General features: G+C 39.4%; 2 pseudogenes; both read left to right on the top strand.

The window, feature by feature from the left end:
• Positions 1-11212: 11212 nt before the first annotated feature.
• On the top strand, positions 11213-19392 carry LOC139460282 (uncharacterized; annotated as a pseudogene).
• Positions 19393-20404: 1012 nt separating this feature from the next.
• LOC139460280 (uncharacterized) lies at positions 20405-21404 on the top strand (annotated as a pseudogene).
• Positions 21405-22134: the final 730 nt, after the last annotated feature.

The following is a 22134-nucleotide window of genomic DNA, read 5'->3' as shown; positions in this document are numbered from 1 at the left end:
ATCCGCCATTTGTTAGAATTGACCTCTTTATAAATAGTGTTGTGTGCTCATAGCTTGGGATATCTTATCACCGTTGGGAGCCTAGCCAATTAACACTTATCAGAGGGGTACACAAAGTATATGATCTAGACTACAAGTTGTTGGAAAATGGTAAATGTACTTCCATAGAATAATGCACACCGTTTGCGTTTCAAGTGAGGCTTAATCTTGAATTCACATTCAGTAGCCATATCACAGCACCAACAGGGGTGGTTTCTGTCTGCCGGATTTGGGGCGAATACCACCGGATAGCAGGATGCATATCAGCTAAGTAGCAAGCAGTATCCGCCAAGAATACGACAGACGCAAACTACACCTTTTTGACAATTACTTCGAAACAAAGTCGCAAATGTAAGAGTGTGAGACAAATTGTTTAAGGCTTTAGTCGGCAATATTGGAGCTATATCACAGCGGCCTAAACAAACATTAGGTCTGTACCAGATAAACCAGTAACTATCACTTCGCGCAACGCCCAAAGTTGTCGGGGAACAGAGATACGCATTCAACCAAATCACCGAGCCTGACACAGGAAACATGGAAACTGACTGTCTGACTGAGTAGGGTTTTGATCCGCTTTAGCAATATCCCAGAAAAGTCAAGCCGAGGGAGGCAGAAATAGGCTTCATATATTGTACCCATGTGGGGATGGAGTGCTCAGTGTCACAGGATACATTGTGACTGACTGACTGACTGAGTAGGGTTTTACACCAATTTTAGCAAAAAATACAGAAATATAACGGTGGGTGGGTCAGAAACGAGGTTGATATAATGTACTCAAGTGGGGAATTGTACCTTCGACGTGACCAGCGAACACTACAAACACTTGGCCACGCCACCGGCTCTTGAATTGATAAATGAAGACTCAGTTTATACCAAACATGTTCTTGTAATGGAAGATACACTTTACTCCCATTAAACATACCTTTACAAAACTAGAATTATGTGGACGGATTGTGTTTTAACTTTAACATTCAGTAGCCACATCAAAGCACCAAAACGGGTGGTTTCTGTCCGCCGGGTTCGTGGCGGGTATCACCGAATACCAGGATACATTTCGTGGTAGCATTAGGTGGTATCCGCCAAGACTTTGGTAGCGATATCACAGTGCCAAAAGGAGTGGTCCTCCCCGCCGCATCCGTGGCGGAGACTATGGGATACTTACACTTCCAGATACCAGTAAGACTGGACTGTGATTTGAAAAAAGTTCCAGTCTTTGTATTGACAAATTCGAAAATGGCTCAAACGCAAAAATAAGACAATTTCTGTTTTCTTCGCACACGACAGAGAGCACAAAAGCTGATTTGAAGGGTATTTCTCTCAGGAAGCAAAATGTGGAAGCTTTGAGGTTGTGTTATGCCAGACCCTTTTTCGTGCAAACTGGCCCTTCAGCACTTAAGGAGAGAATGTTAAACGAATGTTAAATGTTAAACATGGTGGCATCAGAAACGAGCATGATATGTAGTACTCACTATGGGGAATTGAACCTTCCACGAAACCGGTGAACGCTAGAAGTGTGGGCTACCCAAACGCCCCTTGAATAGATAAAATTAAGACTGAGTTTGGTTTGTTTTAACCATGAGTAGGATTCAAAGTGTTCGTGGAGCACCAATGTCAAGTCATCAAAATAAGTAGGTCCTTTCTAATCGCTGTTAATTAGGATTTTTATAGGGATGATGTACATTATAAGTTCTCAGGTAATATCTTCACACAGGTCCGGAATCTAAGTAATGCGTCTGGACTCTATTCTATCGATGAACTGTAATGATAAGACTACATTTGAGCCGCCACTGAGCCATCTGCTTCTGTTTGTTATTGTTAGTTGTTCTATTACCATATTGATTGAGATATATATTAAACCTTCCCATCTTGGATTCGGAAGGTTTGGGATTACATTTTTTGAATTAACACATCACAAAACGTCTGAATACATCAATATATTCCACTGGCAACTTTCTGGAATTTTAGTCACTGAGTCAACTGTTTGTCCATCGTTACCAAAAACACTTTCTTCGACAGTTGACGAAAACTCGTATCATCTACGCTTCACACATGGATGAAAAATTCTAAAATCTAATCCGAACATTTTTTGTGAACTAAACTTTAAATAGATATTGAATGAGAAACACTTTTGGAAAGAACAATCTGTCGCAAAGCAGTTTCTCTTCAGTGTGGTAGAAATAAAAAGACAATATAATATCTACTATGTAAATAGTAACAGCTTGCTTGTTTACCTTGTAAAAATATTTAGCAAGTTATATTATCACACCTGAGCAGTTTATTCACTGTAAGTAATTGATGAAAACTCACTTTGTATTATCTTCAACTCGGTTGTTATGGCTGAATCCATCTTAAGTATGGACAGGTACAGTGTCACAGGATGCATGGAGTTAGACAGAAATATCAAGGCGGGGGACAGAGAAAATCGGCTTCATAAATAATACCCATGTGGGGAATTAACCTTCGACATGACCGCAAACGCTACAACCACTGGGCTACCCAACCGTTCCTTGACTAGAAAAATAAAGAGTCTGTTTAGACAACCGTGTTATTGTAATGGAGCATCCACTTTTCTCCCTTTAAATAAACTTTACATACTTAGAATCATGTGCACGGCTTGTGTTTTAAGTAGGAGCTTCATCTTGAAATTAACATCCAGTAGCCATATCACAGTGGCAAAAGGGGTGGTTTCTGTCCGCCGGATTCGTCACTGATACCACCTGATACCAGGATGTACTTCGAGAAAGTATGAGGCGGTATCCGCCAAGAATACGAGCCACGCAAACCACGCCAATTTGATAATTTTGTCGAAACATCTTTCAGAATGTTGCAAATATAAGAGCGTAAGACAAATTGTTTTGTTGTTCAAGGCTTCAGTCAGCAATATTCCAACTATATCACAGCGGCCTTAAAAATTAAGTCTGAACCAAATAAACTAGTAATTTGCACTTCGAACAACGTCTCAGGTTGTTGAGGGACAGCGATACGCAATCAACATACTCACCGAGCCTGATCACCCGATCCACTGAGTTTATTCTTAATTCATAGGTTACTGGCATCCTACCCATAATTTTACACTTTCCTTAAGTTTATATTATCTATTGTATTAAATGTGAGATATTTATCCGGTACACTGGTTTCATGTGTCAAATTACGCATAAATCAATCGAATTTGTGTTTATTAACAGTAATATATTTCGTTTCTTCCAGTCACAAGATCCAGAGGTAAGTATGGAATGACAAAGCGTAACAGGATACATGGAGACTGACTGACTAAGTAGGCTTTTATTCCGCCTTAGCAATATCCCAGAAGTATAAAGGCGGGGGACAGCAGAAATGAGCTTCATATGTAATATCCATGTGGGGAATTAACCTTCGACGTGACCAGCGAACGGTACAAGCACTGGGCTACCCAACTATTCCTTGACTAGATACATGAAGAGTCAGATTGGACAACCATGTTATTGTAATGGAACATTCACTTCACTTCCATTAAATATACTTTTACAAACATAGTATCATGTACACGGTTTGTGTTTAAAGTAATCTCAATCTGGAAATTCACAATCAGTAGCCGGGGCGGTCGGGTAGCCTAGTGGTTAAAGCGTTTGCTCGTCACGCCAAAGACCCGGGTTCGATTCCCGACATGGGTACAATGTGTGAAGCCCATTTCTGGTGTCCCCCGCCGTGATATTGCTGGAATATTGCTAAAAGCGGCGTAAAACCAAACTCACTCACTCACTCACTAACAATCAGTAGCCAGATCACAGCACCAAAAGGGGTGGTTTCTGTCTGCAGGATTTGGGGCGGATATCACCGGATGCCAGGGTGTATTTAGATTAGGTATCCAGAGGTATCTGCCAAAAATCTGACAGACGCAGACATGGAGACTGAATGACTGAGTAGGGTACTACTCCGCTTATAGCATTATCCCAGAAATATCACTTTGGGTGGCATCAGAAACGGGCATGACATAGTGTACTCACTTGGGGAATTGAACCTTCCACGAAACCGGTGAACGCTAGAAGCGTCGGCTACCCAACCGCCCCTTGAATAGATAAACGAAGACTCAGTTTAGACCAACCTTGTTATTGTAATCGAACATGTACTTCACTCCCATTAATTATGCTTTTACAAACATAGAATCATGTGCAAGGTGAGTGTTTTAAGCAGGGGCTTAATCTTGAAATTCACATTAAGTAGCCACATCACAGTACTCAAAGGGATGCTTCAACATAATTGTCAAAAAGACGTTGTTTGTGTCCGCCGCTTTCGTGGCAGATATCACCGGATACCAGGAGGCATTTCGGGCAAGTATCAGGTGGTATCTGTCAAGAATACGACAGACACAAACCACGCCTTTTTGACAATTATGTTGAAGCATATTTTAGAATATTGCAAATCTAAGAGTGAAAGACTAATTGTTTTGTTGTTTTTTTAAGACTTTAGTCGGCATTATTGCAGCTGTATCACAGCGGCCTAAAAACAAATAAGTCTGAACCAAATAAACCAGTAACTTGCACTTCGCGCAACGCCCAAAGTTGTCGGGGAACAGAGATCCGCATTCAACCAAATCATCGAGCCTGACACAGGAAACATGGAAACTGACTGTCTGACTGAGTAGGGTTTTGATCCGCTTTAGCAATATCCCAGAAAAGTCAAGCCGAGGGAGGCAGAAATGAGCTTCATATATTGTACCCATGTGGGGATGGAGTGCTCAGTGTCACAGGATACATTGTGACTGACTGACTGACTGAGTAGGGTTTTACACCAATTTTAGCAAAAAATACAGAAATATAACGGTGGGTGGGTCAGAAACGAGGTTGATATAATGTACTCAAGTGGGGAATTGTACCTTCGACGTGACCAGCGAACACTACAAACACTTGGCCACGCCACCGGCTCTTGAATTGATAAATGAAGACTCAGTTTATACCAAACATGTTCTTGTAATGGAAGATACACTTTACTCCCATTAAACATACCTTTACAAAACTAGAATTATGTGGACGGATTGTGTTTTAACTTTAACATTCAGTAGCCACATCAAAGCACCAAAACGGGTGGTTTCTGTCCGCCGGGTTCGTGGCGGGTATCACCGAATACCAGGATACATTTCGTGGTAGCATTAGGTGGTATCCGCCAAGACTTTAGTAGCGATATCACAGTGCCAAAAGGAGTGGTCCTCCCCGCCGCATCCGTGGCGGAGACTATGGGATACTTACACTTCCAGATACCAGTAAGACTGGACTGTGATTTGAAAAAAGTTCCAGTCTTTGTGTATTGACAAATTCGAAAATGGCTCAAACGCAAAAATAAGACAATTTCTGTTTTCTTCGCACACGACAGAGAGCACAAAAGCTGATTTGAAGGGTATTTCTCTCAGGAAGCAAAATGTGGAAGCTTTGAGGTTGTGTTATGCCAGACCCTTTCTCGTGCAAACTGGCCCTTCAGCACTTAAGGAGAGAATGTTAAACGAATGTTAAATGTTAAACATGGTGGCATCAGAAACGAGCATGATATGTAGTACTCACTATGGGGAATTGAACCTTCCACGAAACCGGTGAACGCTAGAAGTGTGGGCTAGAATAGATAAAATTAAGACTGAGTTTGGTTTGTTTTAACCATGAGTAGGATTCAAAGTGTTCGTGGAGCACCAATGTCAAGTCATCAAAATAAGTAGGTCCTTTCTAATCGCTGTTAATTAGGATTTTTATAGGGATGATGTACATTATAAGTTCTCAGGTAATATCTTGGAGTATATGGTGTGATGTCCCCTGTGTACCCATAACCGTCAGGCAAGGGTTACACAGGCTCACACACAAGGTACATCGCACCATATGCCCCGAGGGCCGGTTGACAACGAGTTTATGTTACCGATATTCATTCACACAGGTCCGGAATCTAAGTAATGCGTCTGGACTCTATTCTATCGATGAACTGTAATGATAAGACTACATTTGAGCCGCCACTGAGCCATCTGCTTCTGTTTGTTATTGTTAGTTGTTCTATTACTGATTGAGATATATATTAAACCTTCCCATCTTGGATTCGGAAGGTTTGGGATTACATTTTTTGAATTAACACATCACAAAACGTCTGAATACATCAATATATTCCACTGGCAACTTTCTGGAATTTTAGTCACTGAGTCAACTGTTTGTCCATCGTTACCAAAAACACTTTCTTCGACAGTTGACGAAAACTCGTATCATCTACGCTTCACACATGGATGAAAAATTCTAAAATCTAATCCGAACATTTTTTGTGAACTAAACTTTAAATGGATATTGAATGAGAAACACTTTTGGAAAGAACAATCTGTCGCAAAGCAGTTTCTCTTCAGTGTGGTAGAAATAAAAAGACAATATAATATCTACTATGTAAATAGTAACAGCTTGCTTGTTTACCTTGTAAAAATATTTAGCAAGTTATATTATCACACCTGAGCAGTTTATTCACTGTAAGTAATTGATGAAAACTCACTTTGTATTATCTTCAGTCGGTTGTTATGGCTGAATCCATCTTAAGTATGGACAGGTACAGTGTCACAGGATGCATGGAGTTAGACAGAAATATCAAGACGGGGGACAAAGAAAATCGGCTTCATAAATAATACCCATGTGGGGAATTAACCTTCGACATGACCGCAAACGCTACAACCACTGGGCTACCCAACCGTTCCTTGACTAGAAAAATAAAGAGTCTGTTTAGACAACCGTGTTATTGTAATGGAGCATCCACTTTTCTCCCTTTAAATAAACTTTACATACTTAGAATCATGTGCACGGCTTGTGTTTTAAGTAGGAGCTTCATCTTGAAATTAACATCCAGTAGCCATATCACAGTGGCAAAAGGGGTGGTTTCTGTCCGCCGGATTCGTCACTGATACCACCTGATACCAGGATGTACTTCGAGAAAGTATGAGGCGGTATCCGCCAAGAATACAAGCCACGCAAACCACGCCAATTTGATAATTTTGTCGAAACATCTTTCAGAATGTTGCAAATGTAAGAGCGTAAGACAAATTGTTTTGTTGTTCAAGGCTTCAGTCAGCAATATTCCAACTATATCACAGCGGCCTTAAAAATTAAGTCTGAACCAAATAAACCAGTAACTTGCACTTCGAACAACGTCCCAGGTTGTTGAGGGACAGCGATACGCAATCAACATACTCACCGAGCCTGATCACCCGATCCACTGAGTTAATTCTTAATTCATAGATTACTGGCATCCTACCCATAATTTTACACTTTCCTTAAGTTTATATTATCTATTGTATTAAATGTGAGATATTTATCCGGTACACTGGTTTCATGTGTCAAATTTCGCATAAATCAATCGAATTTGTGTTTATTAACAGTAATATATTTCGTTTCTTCCAGCCACAAGATCCAGAGGTAAGTATGGAATGACAAAGCGTAACAGGATACATGGAGACTGACTGACTAAGTAGGCTTTTATTCCGCCTTAGCAATATCCCAGAAGTATAAAGGCGGGGGACAGCAGAAATGAGCTTCATATGTAATATCCATGTGGGGAATTAACCTTCGACGTGACCAGCGAACGGTACAAGCACTGGGCTACCCAACTATTCCTTGACTAGATACATGAAGAGTCAGATTGGACAACCATGTTATTGTAATGGAACATTCACTTCACTTCCATTAAATATACTTTTACAAACATAGTATCATGTACACGGTTTGTGTTTAAAGTAATCTCAATCTGGAAATTCACAATCAGTAGCCATATCACAGCAACAAAAGGGGTGGTTTCTGTCTGCAGGATTTGGGGCGGATATCACCGGATGTCAGGGTGCATTTAGGTTAGGTATCCTGTGGTATCTGCCAAAAATCTGACAGACGCAGACATGGAGACTGAATGACTGAGTAGGGTGCTACTCCGCTTATAGCATTATTCCAGAAATATCACTTTGGGTGGCATCAGAGACGGGCATGACATAGTGTACTCACTTGGGACATTGAACCTTCCTCGAAACCGGTGAACGCTAGAAGCGTCGGCTACCCAACCGCCCCTTGAATAGATAAACGAAGACTCAGTTTAGACCAACCTTGTTATTGTAATCGAACATGTACTTCACTCCCATTAATTATGCTTTTACAAACATAGAATCATGTGCAAGGTGAGTGTTTTAAGCAGGGGCTTAATCTTGAAATTCACATTAAGTAGCCACATCACAGTACTCAAAGGGATGCTTCAACATAATTGTCAAAAAGACGTTGTTTGTGTCCGCCGCTTTCGTGGCAGATATCACCGGATACCAGGAGGCATTTCGGGCAAGTATCAGGTGGTATCTGTCAAGAATACGACAGACGCAAACCACGCCTTTTTGACAATTATGTTGAAGCATATTTTAGAATGTTGCAAATCTAAGAGTGAAAGACTAATTGTTTTGTTCTTTTAAGACTTTAGTCGGCATTATTGCAGCTGTATCACAGCGGCCTAAAGTAAATAGGTCTGAACCAAATAAACCAGTAACTTGCACTTCGAGCAACGCCCAAAGTTGTCGGGGAACAGAGATCCGCATTCAACCAAATCACCGAGCCTGACACAGGAAACATGGAAACTGACTGTCTGACTGAGTAGGGTTTTGATCCGCTTTAGCAATATCCCAGAAAAGTCAAGCCGAGGGAGGCAGAAATAGGCTTCATATATTGTACCCATGTGGGGATGGAGTGCTCAGTGTCACAGGATACATTGTGACTGACTGACTGACTGAGTAGGGTTTTACACCAATTTTAGCAAAAAATACAGAAATATCACGTTGGGTGGGTCAGAAACGAGGTTGATATAATGTACTCAAGTGCGAAATTGAATCTTCGACGTGACCAGCGAACACTACAAACACTTGGCCACGCCACCGGCTCTTGAATAGATAAATGAAGACTCTGTTTATACCAAACATGTTCTTGTAATGGAAGATACACTTTATGGCCTAAAAACAAATAGGTCTGAACCAGATAAACCAGTAACTTGCACTTAGAGCAACGCCCTAGGGTGTTTGGGAACAGTGATACACGATCAACCAAATCACCGAGCCTGACACAGGATACATGGAAACTGACTGTCTGAGTAGGGATTTAATCCGCTTTAGCAATACATTAAGCCGAGGGACAGCAGAAATGGGCTTCATATATTGTACCTATGCGGGGATGGAGTAGCACAGTGTCACAGGATACATGGTGACTGACTGACAGACCGCGTTGGGTTTTACACCACTTTTAGCAATTTCCCAGAAATATCACGATGGGGGCGTATTGTATTAGGCCCTTTCTAATCGCAGTTAATTAACTTTTTTATAGGGGTAATGTTCATCATAAACCGGTCTCGAGGAGTATGTATATAATCTAAACATTTCTCGTAAACTCAACTTTAAATCAATATTGAATGAGGAAAACATTTGGAAAGAACAATCTTTCCTATAGCGGTTTCTCTTCAGTATGATAGAAATGAAAAGACAATACAATATGTACTTTGTATATAGTAACAGCTTGCTTGTTAACATTGTAATAATAATTGGCAAGTTATATTATCACACCTGAGCAGTTTATTCACTGTAATTAATAACTTTAAACTCTATAATTGGCGAAAACTCATTTTGTATTATCTTCAACTTGGTTGTGATGCTATATTGCTGAGTCCCTCTTAAATCTGCACAATTCAATATAGCGCCTTGATTACCTCGGTAATTCTTTCGAGACAAAGATTAGTCATGTCATCCACAATGTCTTAACATGAAACAATGTATGTTTACCAGAAACGTATCTACTGTATGTCAATGAAACTTAGAACATGTCATCCTCGGGGCGGGTCTGAAAAAGGTCGTGAATCACTGCCGTGTCAGGTCAAATGCACTATGAAGCTGTACGCTGTAGTTTTCATAAGCACTTTGTATTATCTACAACTTGGTTGTGATACTACATTGCTAAATCCGTTTTAAATCTGCACAATTCTCGTAAGCTTACTTTTATATTAATATAAGTTTCTTTGATTATCTTCAATTAAATTGTATCGCATATATCTATCACCGTATTGATAAAAATTGAATTCCTCGCAATATATATTCTCTAACATTAATTATATTCATTCCAGTGTTGATAAATAAACAATGCAAGCGATTCCATGGCATTTGATTGGCTAACCAAGGTATTATCTTGCTTTGGGGCAACTTTTCCCTGATTGGCTGATAACAGATTGACCTGGCTTGTGTTGTATTAATACGCCGATCGATGACACTGATTTCGTATTGTTGTCTTCAGCTGTACCACACAAAGGATACATCACATAATTTTCTCCGAGCGATTATCCTGACACGAATTTAGCTTGCCGGTGTTTTATATTATTTAGGCAAATCTTAAAGGTAACGGATGCGAAGGGGTGGTTTGTTGCAATATTGCCATGTGAGCTCAAAACGACAATGTATGAATGTTAAGGCTCTGTACATCACGTATATCTCAGGTAAATGTTTTGATACACATTCAGCGACGCATTTAATGTTTTACATTTAGAGAAATATCCATGAGGTCCATTTACGTTGAACACATAATAGTTGCGGTAGTGTACATATGTCATATTTATAATAACAAGGTTTTGAAACAATTGTAGATATTTGAAAAAAGATATTTGTTACTTATATTATTCTTGCCATTTACTGATTGGCTGCTGTGTTTGGGAAATCGAAAAAATATGATAAACATTCTTCTATTAACCGACCCATTTTTTAATTTTAATAATGGATGAGAATGCAGAATCTTTTATGGCCTAAAATACGAATGAATGTTATGTTCCTTTCTTTAGTGATAATAGCTTGCTTTAGGAAACACGCTTGTTATTGCCCTGTGGTAGGTGATTATGACATTGAAAGACTATGCTTAACTGAGGTAACCTTAACTACGTTGGAAACACATCGGTTCCTTTTCAACAGATTTAACGAGGTTACCCAATCGAGTCTTTTAAGTTGTTCCTCATACGTTCCAAGTGATGACATTATTGACATTGTTTGCCTCCGACCACGTTGCCGCTTCAACACTGGTCTGTATTTGACCTAAAGTTTAACAAATATTTTGACAATGTCGTCGCATTCTTTACAACAATGTTCAGTCAGTTGTGCTTTTCAAAAAAAGGTACAGTATACTTTCAAAATAAAATTGTAATGGTCATTGCCAAAAGTGTGTCTGTATTTCCGAAAATAGTTGAATGTGGACCAGACAAAGCAGTTACTGGTATTTCGATTAACGTTCTAGGTTGTCGGGGTATACTGACATGCAATCAACCAAATCATCATGACTGACCATCAGACCCATTGAGATGCATCTTATAACAACCATAGGTTACCGGGGACCACTCTGAACCTGGGATCCCTGGGAAAACTCACTTTGCATCATCTACAACTCGGTTGTTATGCTACATGCCTGAATCTGTCTAAAATCTGCAAAATTCTTGTATACTCACTTTTATATTAATATCTATTTCTCTGATTATTTTCAATCAAATTGAATTACACGCAATATTTATTCGCTAACATTAATTATGTTCATTCATTTTTGTTGATAAATATACCACGCATGCGAATCGATGGCATTTGATTGGCTAACCAAGCAATTATCAAGTGTTTTACATTTGTTAATTTAACGAAATGTCCATCCAAATGTATGATATTTTTTAGGGTATCCAGAAGGTATCCGTCCCGCTAACGTTTCGGATCCAAAATGATATTGTACCTGCAACGTTTCCTGAGATTTTCTGGAAAACGGAAACCTGAAATGTTATTTGTATTATTGCATTGCTATGGTAGTTAATGGGAATGCTTTATCGTGTTTATTATCATGTTTTATTATCAAGTAAATAATTTTGCTAGAATAAAACATCACACGAACATCATATAAATACAGTGTCTTGATTACCTTGGGAATTCTTTCGAGATAAAAAGTATTAATGTCATCCCCAATGACGAAACCTGAAACAATGTATGTTTACGACAGACGCATCTGTATGTCAATGAAACTTAGAACATGCCATCCTTTGGCCGGGTCTGAAAAGGCCGTGTCAGGTCAAACGCGCCATGATGCTGTCCGCTGTAGTTTTCACAAGCATGTCATTTACTGCAGATAGTAATGTTATAAGTCTTATGCAGGTAATGAGTTATATGATCACGTGGTCACAATCTGACAATCAAAGGAGCAGGTAACGGTGAACTACTTTTAGCCTATTTTTGTTGTATAAAAATCCGTCTCTATATCATATTGTGTTGCCCTTGGAAATGTTCCTAAAATGCTTGTAAACTATAATGATTCGTCCTGAAAGTCACTTAAGTCAACGTGGTTGACTCCCTGTTCTGCAGTCACATATTTTAGGAAAGCGGAAATGGTGATAACACACTGAAAGCACATCGTGATGTGTACTGCTTCAGAAGACCTCACATATAGAATGTTAATGCAAGGATATAACCAGTCTTGAATATCCACTGAAACAGATTCCATTTGGCGTAAAGGGCAAAATAACTGTAAACATGATATGAATTGCCCTTTGAAAATCATAGTAATGGGATTGATGACGTTGCTCTGTTTTAGCAAATGATTAAAATGCAATTCTAGTTTCTTTTATTTCTATTATTTTTTTTATAATGTTTATCATCACTATCATAAATGTGTCACTTTATTAAGGAGTGTGAACACGACTGCGCCTCTTTGGAATCCAATTTTAAATCCTGAAGTTATAATTATGTTAATGAGTATGATGTATGTTCTTATAAAAATGGAACAACTATCTACTCATGGCGAGGCAAAAGTAGTAAACACACAGACGTAACAAATCCTTAAAACTCAATAAAGCAACATGATGAAAGCTAAAACTGCTTCCCAGAAAATGTTTTATATTTCTTATTTTCTTTTATACTTGGTACCGAGTAGATTAGTATAGGTCACGTTACAGTCTAGATCGAATTGAAGATTTTATGTTCTGTATATACTGTTTGCATATTCTCCAGATAAGCGTGGAAGATGCTCAGAGGTGCTTCAGAATTGTGAAGATGAGCTGTCAACACTCAAAAACCTATTCTTCATTCATATTTATCCTTATTTGGGCGCATCGCTGTTTCAGTTCACTAAGATACTGTCTGACTTTAGAAATTATCATGGTGGCGTTCTTATAGTACATCAGCCCAAAACAACCGAGTCAGGGGACTGCCTGTCTTCACAACTTTTTAACCAAATATTTGGCTCAATCCTCACCCATAATTTGGTTACATGTGACGTGTTTAAATCACAACAAATCAGAAATTGCATAGATGTGTTCAGAGTAGATGTCGAGCCATCAGAGATGTTTATTACATGTGATTGTAAACGAAGTTCACTTCTTTGTCTATTGACAAATTCGAAAATGGCTCAAACGAAAAATAAGATATATCCTGTTTTCTTCGCGCACGACAGAGAGCACAAAAGCTGATTTGAAGGGTATTTCTTCCGGGAAGCAAAATGTGGAAGCTTTGAGGTTGTGTTATGCCAGACCCAATCTCGTGCAAACTGCCTCTTCAGCACTTTAGGAGAGAATGTTAAACGAATGTTAAATGTTAAAGATCGTGGCATCAGACACGGGCGTGATATAGAGTTCTCACTTGGGGAATTGAAACTTCCATGAAACCGATGAACTCTGGAAGCGTGGGCTACCCAACCGCCCTTTGAATAGATAAAATTAAGACTCAGTTTGGTTTGGTTTAACCATGAGTAGGATTCAAAGTGTTTGTGGAGCACCAATGTAAAGTGATCAAAATAAGTAGGTCCTTTCTAATCGCAGTTAATTAGCATTTTTAAGTTCTCAGCCAATCTCTTGGAGTATATGGTGTGATGTACGTACTCTGTATCGTCAGGCGAGGGTTACACAGGCTCACACGCAAGGTACAGCCTACAATATGCCCCGAGGGTCGGTTGACAACGAATTTATGTTACCAATATTCATTCACACAGGTCCGGAATCTAAGTAGTGAGTCAATGATGCTATCAATGAACTGTAATTATAAGACTACGTTTGAGCCACCATTGAGCCACCTGCTTCTGTTTGTTATTGTTAGTTGTTCTATTACCATATTGATTGAGATATATATTAAACCTTCCCATCTTGGATTCGGAAGGTTTGGGATTACATTTTATTGAATTAACACATCAAAAAACGTCTGAATGCATCATCAATATATTCCACTGGCATCTTTCTGGAATTTTCAACTGTCAACTGTTTATCCATCGTTACCAAAAACACTTTCCTAGACAGATGACGAAAACTGGTATCATCTACACTTCAGATGTGATCACACATGGATGAAAAATTCTAAAATGTAATCTGAGCATTTCTCGTAAACTAAACTTTAAATGGATATTGAATGAGAAAAAACATTTGGAAAGAACAATCTGTCGCATAGCAGTTTCTCTTCAGTGTGGTAGAAATAAAAAGACAATATAATATCTTCTATGTTAATAGTAACAGCTTGCTTGTTTACCTTGTAAAAATATTTAGCAAGTTATATTATCACACCTGAGCAGTTTATTCACTGTTACTAATTGATGAAAACTCACTTTGTATTATCTTCAACTCGGTTGTTATGCCACATGCCTGAATCCGTCTGAAGTATGGACTGGCACAGTGTCACAGAATGCATGGAGTTAGACTGGCTGACTAAGTAGGGTCTTACTCTGCTTTTAGCAATATCCCAGAAATATCAAGGCGGGGGACAGGGGAAATCGGCTTCATATATAATACCTATGTGGGGAATTAACCTTCGACGTGACCAGCGATCGCTACAACAACTTGGCTACCCAAACGTGCCTTGAATAAATAAATGAGGAGTCAGTTTAGACCAACACTTATCTATGTTCAAATTGTCTATTGCATTAAATTTGAGCATTTGTATATCCGATACACTGGTTCCATGTATCTATTTACGCATATATCTATTAATTGTGATAGATCAATCAATTGTGTGTTTACTAATAGTAAATCATTCTTTTCTTCATTTGCAGGAAAGGAAATGGAAAAAATACGTAAGTATAGAATGGCACAGTGTCATGATTAAATACTTTTTCAAACAGGGAATCATCTACACAGTTTGTGTTTCAAGTGAGAGCATAATCATGATATTCACATTTAGTAGCTATATCACAGTGCCGAAAGGCCTATGCGTGGTTTATGTCCGTCAGATTCGTGTCGAACATCACCGGATACTTACCTTTCCGGATACCAGGATGAATTTTGTGTAAAATTTTAGGTGGTATCCACCAAGAATCACATAGATGCAAATTACACGTTTTTGACAATGTCGAAACATATTTTAGAACGTTGCAAATCCAAAGGGTAAGACAATTTGTGTTGTTGTTTAAGGCTTCAGTCAGCAATATTTCTATTCCGCTATATCACAGCGGCCTAAAATAATTAAGTCTGAACCAGTAAAACCAGTAAATTGCACTTCGAGTAACGTCCCAGTTTGTGGGGGAAGAGTGAAACGCAATCAACAATATCACCAAGCCTGACCACCCGATCCATTAAGTTGCCTCTTGTAACATCCATAGCTTACTGGGACCATACCAGGCATTTTACCCATACTTTCACAATTCCCTCAAGTTTATATTATCTATTGTATTACATGTGAAATATATGTATCTGATACCACCGGTTTCTTGTGTCAATATATGCCTAGATCAATCGAATCTGTGTATTCAGGTATGTAGCAGGTGGTATCTGCGAAGAATACGACCGACGCAAACCACATATTTTGACAATTATGTCGAAACATATTTTAGAACCTTGCCAATGTAAAGTTTAAGACAATTTGTAATCTTTGTAACGCTGCAGTCGACAATACTCAAGCCATATCACAGCGATCCACAACTAAGTGAGTGTGGACCAGACAAAGCAGCAACTGGCATTTCGAGCAACGTTCTAGGTTGTCGGGGTACGGTGACATGCAATCAACCAAATCACCAAGACTAACCTCCGGATCCACTGAGTTGCCTCTAATCGGCTTCATATATAATACCCATGTGGGGAATTAACCTTCGACGTGACCAGCGATCGCTACAACAACGTGGCTTCCCAAACGGGCCTTGAATAGATACATGAAGAGTCAGTTTAGACCAACACTTATCAATGTTCAAATTGTCTATTGTATTATTTGTGAGCATTTGTATATCGGATACACTGGTTCTATGTATCTATTTACGCATATAGCTATTAATTGTGATAGATCAATCGATTGTGTGTTTATTAACAGTAGATCATTCTTTTCTTATTTCACAGAAATGCTACTTGAAGAAACACGTAAGTATGGAATGGCACAGTGTCACAGGATACATGGAGATTGACTGACTGACTGACTGATTAGGGTTGTACTGCACTTTTAGCAATATTCCAGCCATATGTGGCCGAAAAATAATTGAGTGTGAACCAAACAATGCAGCAACTGGCATTTCGAGGACACGGTTTGTGTTTAAAGCAATCTCAATCTGGAAGTTCACATTCAGTAGCCATATCAGAGCACCAAAAGGGGTGGTTTCTGTCTGACGGATTTGGGGCGGATATCACCGGATGCCAGGGTGATTTTAGGGTAGGTATCCAGAGGTATCTGCAAAGAATCCGACAGACGCAAACATGGAGACTGACTGACTGAGTAGGGTACTACTCCGCTTATAGCATTATCTGTGTAGATATTGTGGTTACGACCTGTGGCATTTGTGACATGCTTTAAAACATCCACAACTTGAAAAGTCACGTTTCTATTTTCCGTAAACTTCTCAGATACTACCCCAAATTTCTTTGCAAAATTCAGGTGCTTTAAATGTCTGAATTTAATTAAATGTCCAACCACATGTTTGACATTTTTATAGGGTATCCGGAAGGTATCCGTCTCGCAAACTTTTCAGATGCAAAATGAAACGGTACCTGGAACGTTACCGGAGCGTTGTTTGGAAAACGGAAACTTTTCATTCTGTTATTTGCATCAATGTATGGTTAAGGTAGTCCGAGGGGATGTTTTATTAATATGTTTATTGTCATGTCTTTTATCAAGTTAATATTTTTGCAAGAATTAAAAATTACATGGACATCACATCAAAAATAGCGTCTTGATTACCTTGGTCATTCTTTCGAGACAATGTTTATTCATGTCATCCACAATGTCGAAACCTGAAACACTTTCTGTTTACCAGAGACGCATCTACTGAATGCCAATGAAACTTAGAACATGTCATCCTCGGGGCGGGTCTGAAAAGGTCGTGAATCACTGCCGTGTCAGGTCAAACGCATTATGAATCTGTACGCTGTAGTTTTCACAAGCATGCCATTTACTACAGATAGGTATGTCAGAGGTCTTATACAGGTAATGGTTGGTTGGTTGGTTTGTTGTTCAACGCCGCATTCAGCAATATTCCAGCAATATGACGGCGGTCTGTAAATAATCGAGTCTGGACCACACAATCCAGTGACTGACATCATGAGCATCGATCCACGCATTTGGGATCGATGACATGCATCAACCAAGTCAGCGAACCTGACCACCCGATCCAAGTCAACGTGATAAAGTGATACGTTTCCTATCATATTTATTGAAGCTCGAGGTCACGTTTAATGTCATGATTACATGGAGTATTTAAGACGTAAACCCCGACCACTTTGGTATATCGTGTGATTGGTTTCAATTCCCAAACCGGGGGTCACGGATGGTATAGTCGTCTTAGGTGTTGCAATTCGCTGTACAGAGTTACGTCTCTTGGGCACGCCACAAACCTATGATAGTGGGTTCGTTTCCCGGTTCGCACAAATCATATTTCCAGATCTGTCAGCAACATACCCGTGCTTGTGGGTTTCACCAAACTGGTAAACGTCTGAGATTCACTTCAGGATCAATGGAAGGGAATATCCGCTGAAACAGATTCCATTTGGCGTAAAGGGTAAAATAGCTGTAAACATATGAATGACCCTTTGCAAATCATGGTATTGGGAGTGATGACGTTGCTCCTGTTAAGCAAATGATTAAAATGCAATCCTAGTTTCTTCTGTTTCTTATATTGACATTATTCTTTAATAATGCTAATCAGCACTATCATAAATGTTTCACTCTTTTAAGAATGTGAACACGACTGCGTCTCTTTGGAATCCAATTTTAAATCCTGAAGTTATAATTATGTTAATGAGTGTGATGTATGTTCTTATATAAATGTAACAACTATCTACTCATGGCACGGCCTTATTAGGTAAACACACAAACGAAACAAATCCTTAAAACTCAAAAAACATGATGAATGCTAAAACTGCTTCAAAAAAAATAAGTTTATACACTTGCTACCGAGAAGATGGGTATAGGTCCACGTTACTGTCTAAATCGGATCCAGATTTGATGTTCGGTATATAAAGTTTGCATATTCTCCAGATAAGTGCGGAATATGCTCAGAGGAGCTTCAGAATTGTGAAGATGAGCTGTCAACACTCAAAAACCTATTCTTCATTCATATTTATCCTTATTTGGGCGCATCGCAGTTTCAGTTCACTAAGATACTGTATGCTTTTAGACATTCTCATGATGTTCTTATAGTTCATCAGTTCAAAACACCTGATTCAGGGGAGTATCTTCATAAGTGATTTACGAAATATTTGGCTTAATCCTCACCTATGATTTGGTTACATGTGAAGTGTTTAAATCACAACAAATCAGAAATTACAAATATGTGTTTAGAGCGGACTGTGATTTGAAAAAGAAGTTTAGTCTTTTTGTATTGACAAATTCGAAAATGGTTCAAACGAAAAAATAAGACAATTCCTGTTTTCTTCGCGCACGACAGAGAGCAGAGAAGCTGCTTTGAAAGGTATTTCTCCCAGGAAGCAAAATGTGGAAGCTTTGAGGTTGTGTTATGCCAGACCCATTCTCATGCAAACTGCATCTTCAGCACTTAAGGAGAGAATGTTAAACGACATAGTGGATGACATCATGACTAGCCTATCTAGCCCTGAACATATGACAGCCCTTTCAAAGAAAAAAGTGGCGGAACTATATTCGTTGTTGGATGTTGGCTCAAACATGAAGACACTCCTCAGATCTACAAGAACATAGAAAGGACTGATGCACGGACTGAAGAAGAATTTGCCTGTTCAAAGGTCTCACTTCAAGACATTGGTGTGATTGACCTAGCATTATCCAAAGACGCGGACAATGGAGGCTGTAGTATAGAGATTGCAGTTGGACATGTCAATGCCTGCGTGTCTTATGACCCTCCAGGACCCGAATTTCATAACATTGAAGTGGGGAGAATAGTTCGACTACCTTTTGAAAGATGGATTGAGGAGGCATTTGAGTGACCAACGAGGATTTGACCATATATTCTGAGAAACCTAGGATATTTCTTTTAAGACAGAGGGGGCACGGGTGGCCCAGTCGTCTAAGGCGCCGCGATTCGCTGTGCAGAGTTGCGTCCCTTGGGCACGCCAGAAAGCTATGATTGTGGGTTCGAATCCCGGTTCGCCCCGATTATGTTTCTAGGTTTGTCAGCACCATACCCGTGCTCGTGGGTTTCACCGAAGTGGTAAACGTCTGAGACCTGCATCACTTCGGGCTTTCCTCCTACATTAAGCTGACACGCCGCGATATAACTGGAATAATGTTAAAAGCGGCGTTAAACCAAACTCACTCACTCACTCACTTTTAAGACAGAATATGTTTTTGATATTTTTCATTCAGTTCAAGTTCACAAAGAGATCATTCTTTCCCTGAAAGGAAAAACCTAGACATATGTGTGTCGCCTGACTGTCTCTCTGTATGTCTGTCTGTCTGTGACCCTGATATAGATATCACGTGTAATATTAACGGTGCTTGAAGTACTGTGTGAAATCTTGGGCAGAATAGGTCCGCAGCACCCAATGCTTATTGCGAGCACTGACTTTAGTGAGGATCGGGTGGTAGGAATGAGTTACTTGCTGATTGTTGTCATCGTCCTATGATGGCGTGAGTCGTGGCTTGTATTTGTATGAACCACATTTTGTCTGTTCCAGGCTAGATATTTAAAGGCGGCTATTATATAGTATTATATTGACATTATTCTTTAATAATGCTAATCAGCACTATCATAAATGTTTCACTCTTTTAAGAATGTGAACACGACTGCGTCTCTTTGGAATCCAATTTTAAATCCTGAAGTTATAATTATGTTAATGAGTGTGATGTATGTTCTTATATAAATGTAACAACTATCTACTCATGGCACGGCCTTATTAGGTAAACACACAAACGAAACAAATCCTTAAAACTCAAAAAACATGATGAATGCTAAAACTGCTTCAAAAAAAATAAGTTTATACACTTGCTACCGAGAAGATGGGTATAGGTCCACGTTACTGTCTAAATCGGATCCAGATTTGATGTTCGGTATATAAAGTTTGCATATTCTCCAGATAAGTGCGGAATATGCTCAGAGGAGCTTCAGAATTGTGAAGATGAGCTGTCAACACTCAAAAACCTATTCTTCATTCATATTTATCCTTATTTGGGCGCATCGCAGTTTCAGTTCACTAAGATACTGTATGCTTTTAGACATTCTCATGATGTTCTTATAGTTCATCAGTTCAAAACACCTGATTCAGGGGAGTATCTTCATAAGTGATTTACGAAATATTTGGCTTAATCCTCACCTATGATTTGGTTACATGTGAAGTGTTTAAATCACAACAAATCAGAAATTACAAATATGTGTTTAGAGCGGACTGTGATTTGAAAAAGAAGTTTAGTCTTTTTGTATTGACAAATTCGAAAATGGTTCAAACGAAAAAATAAGACAATTCCTGTTTTCTTCGCGCACGACAGAGAGCAGAGAAGCTGCTTTGAAAGGTATTTCTCCCAGGAAGCAAAATGTGGAAGCTTTGAGGTTGTGTTATGCCAGACCCATTCTCATGCAAACTGCATCTTCAGCACTTAAGGAGAGAATGTTAAACGACATAGTGGATGACATCATGACTAGCCTATCTAGCCCTGAACATATGACAGCCCTTTCAAAGAAAAAAGTGGCGGAACTATATTCGTTGTTGGATGTTGGCTCAAACATGAAGACACTCCTCAGATCTACAAGAACATAGAAAGGACTGATGCACGGACTGAAGAAGAATTTGCCTGTTCAAAGGTCTCACTTCAAGACATTGGTGTGATTGACCTAGCATTATCCAAAGACGCGGACAATGGAGGCTGTAGTATAGAGATTGCAGTTGGACATGTCAATGCCTGCGTGTCTTATGACCCTCCAGGACCCGAATTTCATAACATTGAAGTGGGGAGAATAGTTCGACTACCTTTTGAAAGATGGATTGAGGAGGCATTTGAGTGACCAACGAGGATTTGACCATATATTCTGAGAAACCTAGGATATTTCTTTTAAGACAGAGGGGGCACGGGTGGCCCAGTCGTCTAAGGCGCCGCGATTCGCTGTGCAGAGTTGCGTCCCTTGGGCACGCCAGAAAGCTATGATTGTGGGTTCGAATCCCGGTTCGCCCCGATTATGTTTCTAGGTTTGTCAGCACCATACCCGTGCTCGTGGGTTTCACCGAAGTGGTAAACGTCTGAGACCTGCATCACTTCGGGCTTTCCTCCTACATTAAGCTGACACGCCGCGATATAACTGGAATAATGTTAAAAGCGGCGTTAAACCAAACTCACTCACTCACTCACTTTTAAGACAGAATATGTTTTTGATATTTTTCATTCAGTTCAAGTTCACAAAGAGATCATTCTTTCCCTGAAAGGAAAAACCTAGACATATGTGTGTCGCCTGACTGTCTCTCTGTATGTCTGTCTGTCTGTGACCCTGATATAGATATCACGTGTAATATTAACGGTGCTTGAAGTACTGTGTGAAATCTTGGGCAGAATAGGTCCGCAGCACCCAATGCTTATTGCGAGCACTGACTTTAGTGAGGATCGGGTGGTAGGAATGAGTTACTTGCTGATTGTTGTCATCGTCCTATGATGGCGTGAGTCGTGGCTTGTATTTGTATGAACCACATTTTGTCTGTTCCAGGCTAGATATTTAAAGGCGGCTATTATATAGTAGTGTTGTT

The sequence above is a fragment of the Haliotis cracherodii genome, unplaced genomic scaffold, assembly GCF_022045235.1.
Source record: "Haliotis cracherodii isolate W230 unplaced genomic scaffold, xgHalCrac1.p SCAF_14, whole genome shotgun sequence".
NCBI classification, from domain to species: Eukaryota; Metazoa; Mollusca; class Gastropoda; order Lepetellida; family Haliotidae; genus Haliotis; species Haliotis cracherodii.
This window is presented reverse-complemented; position numbering and strand designations above follow the sequence as displayed.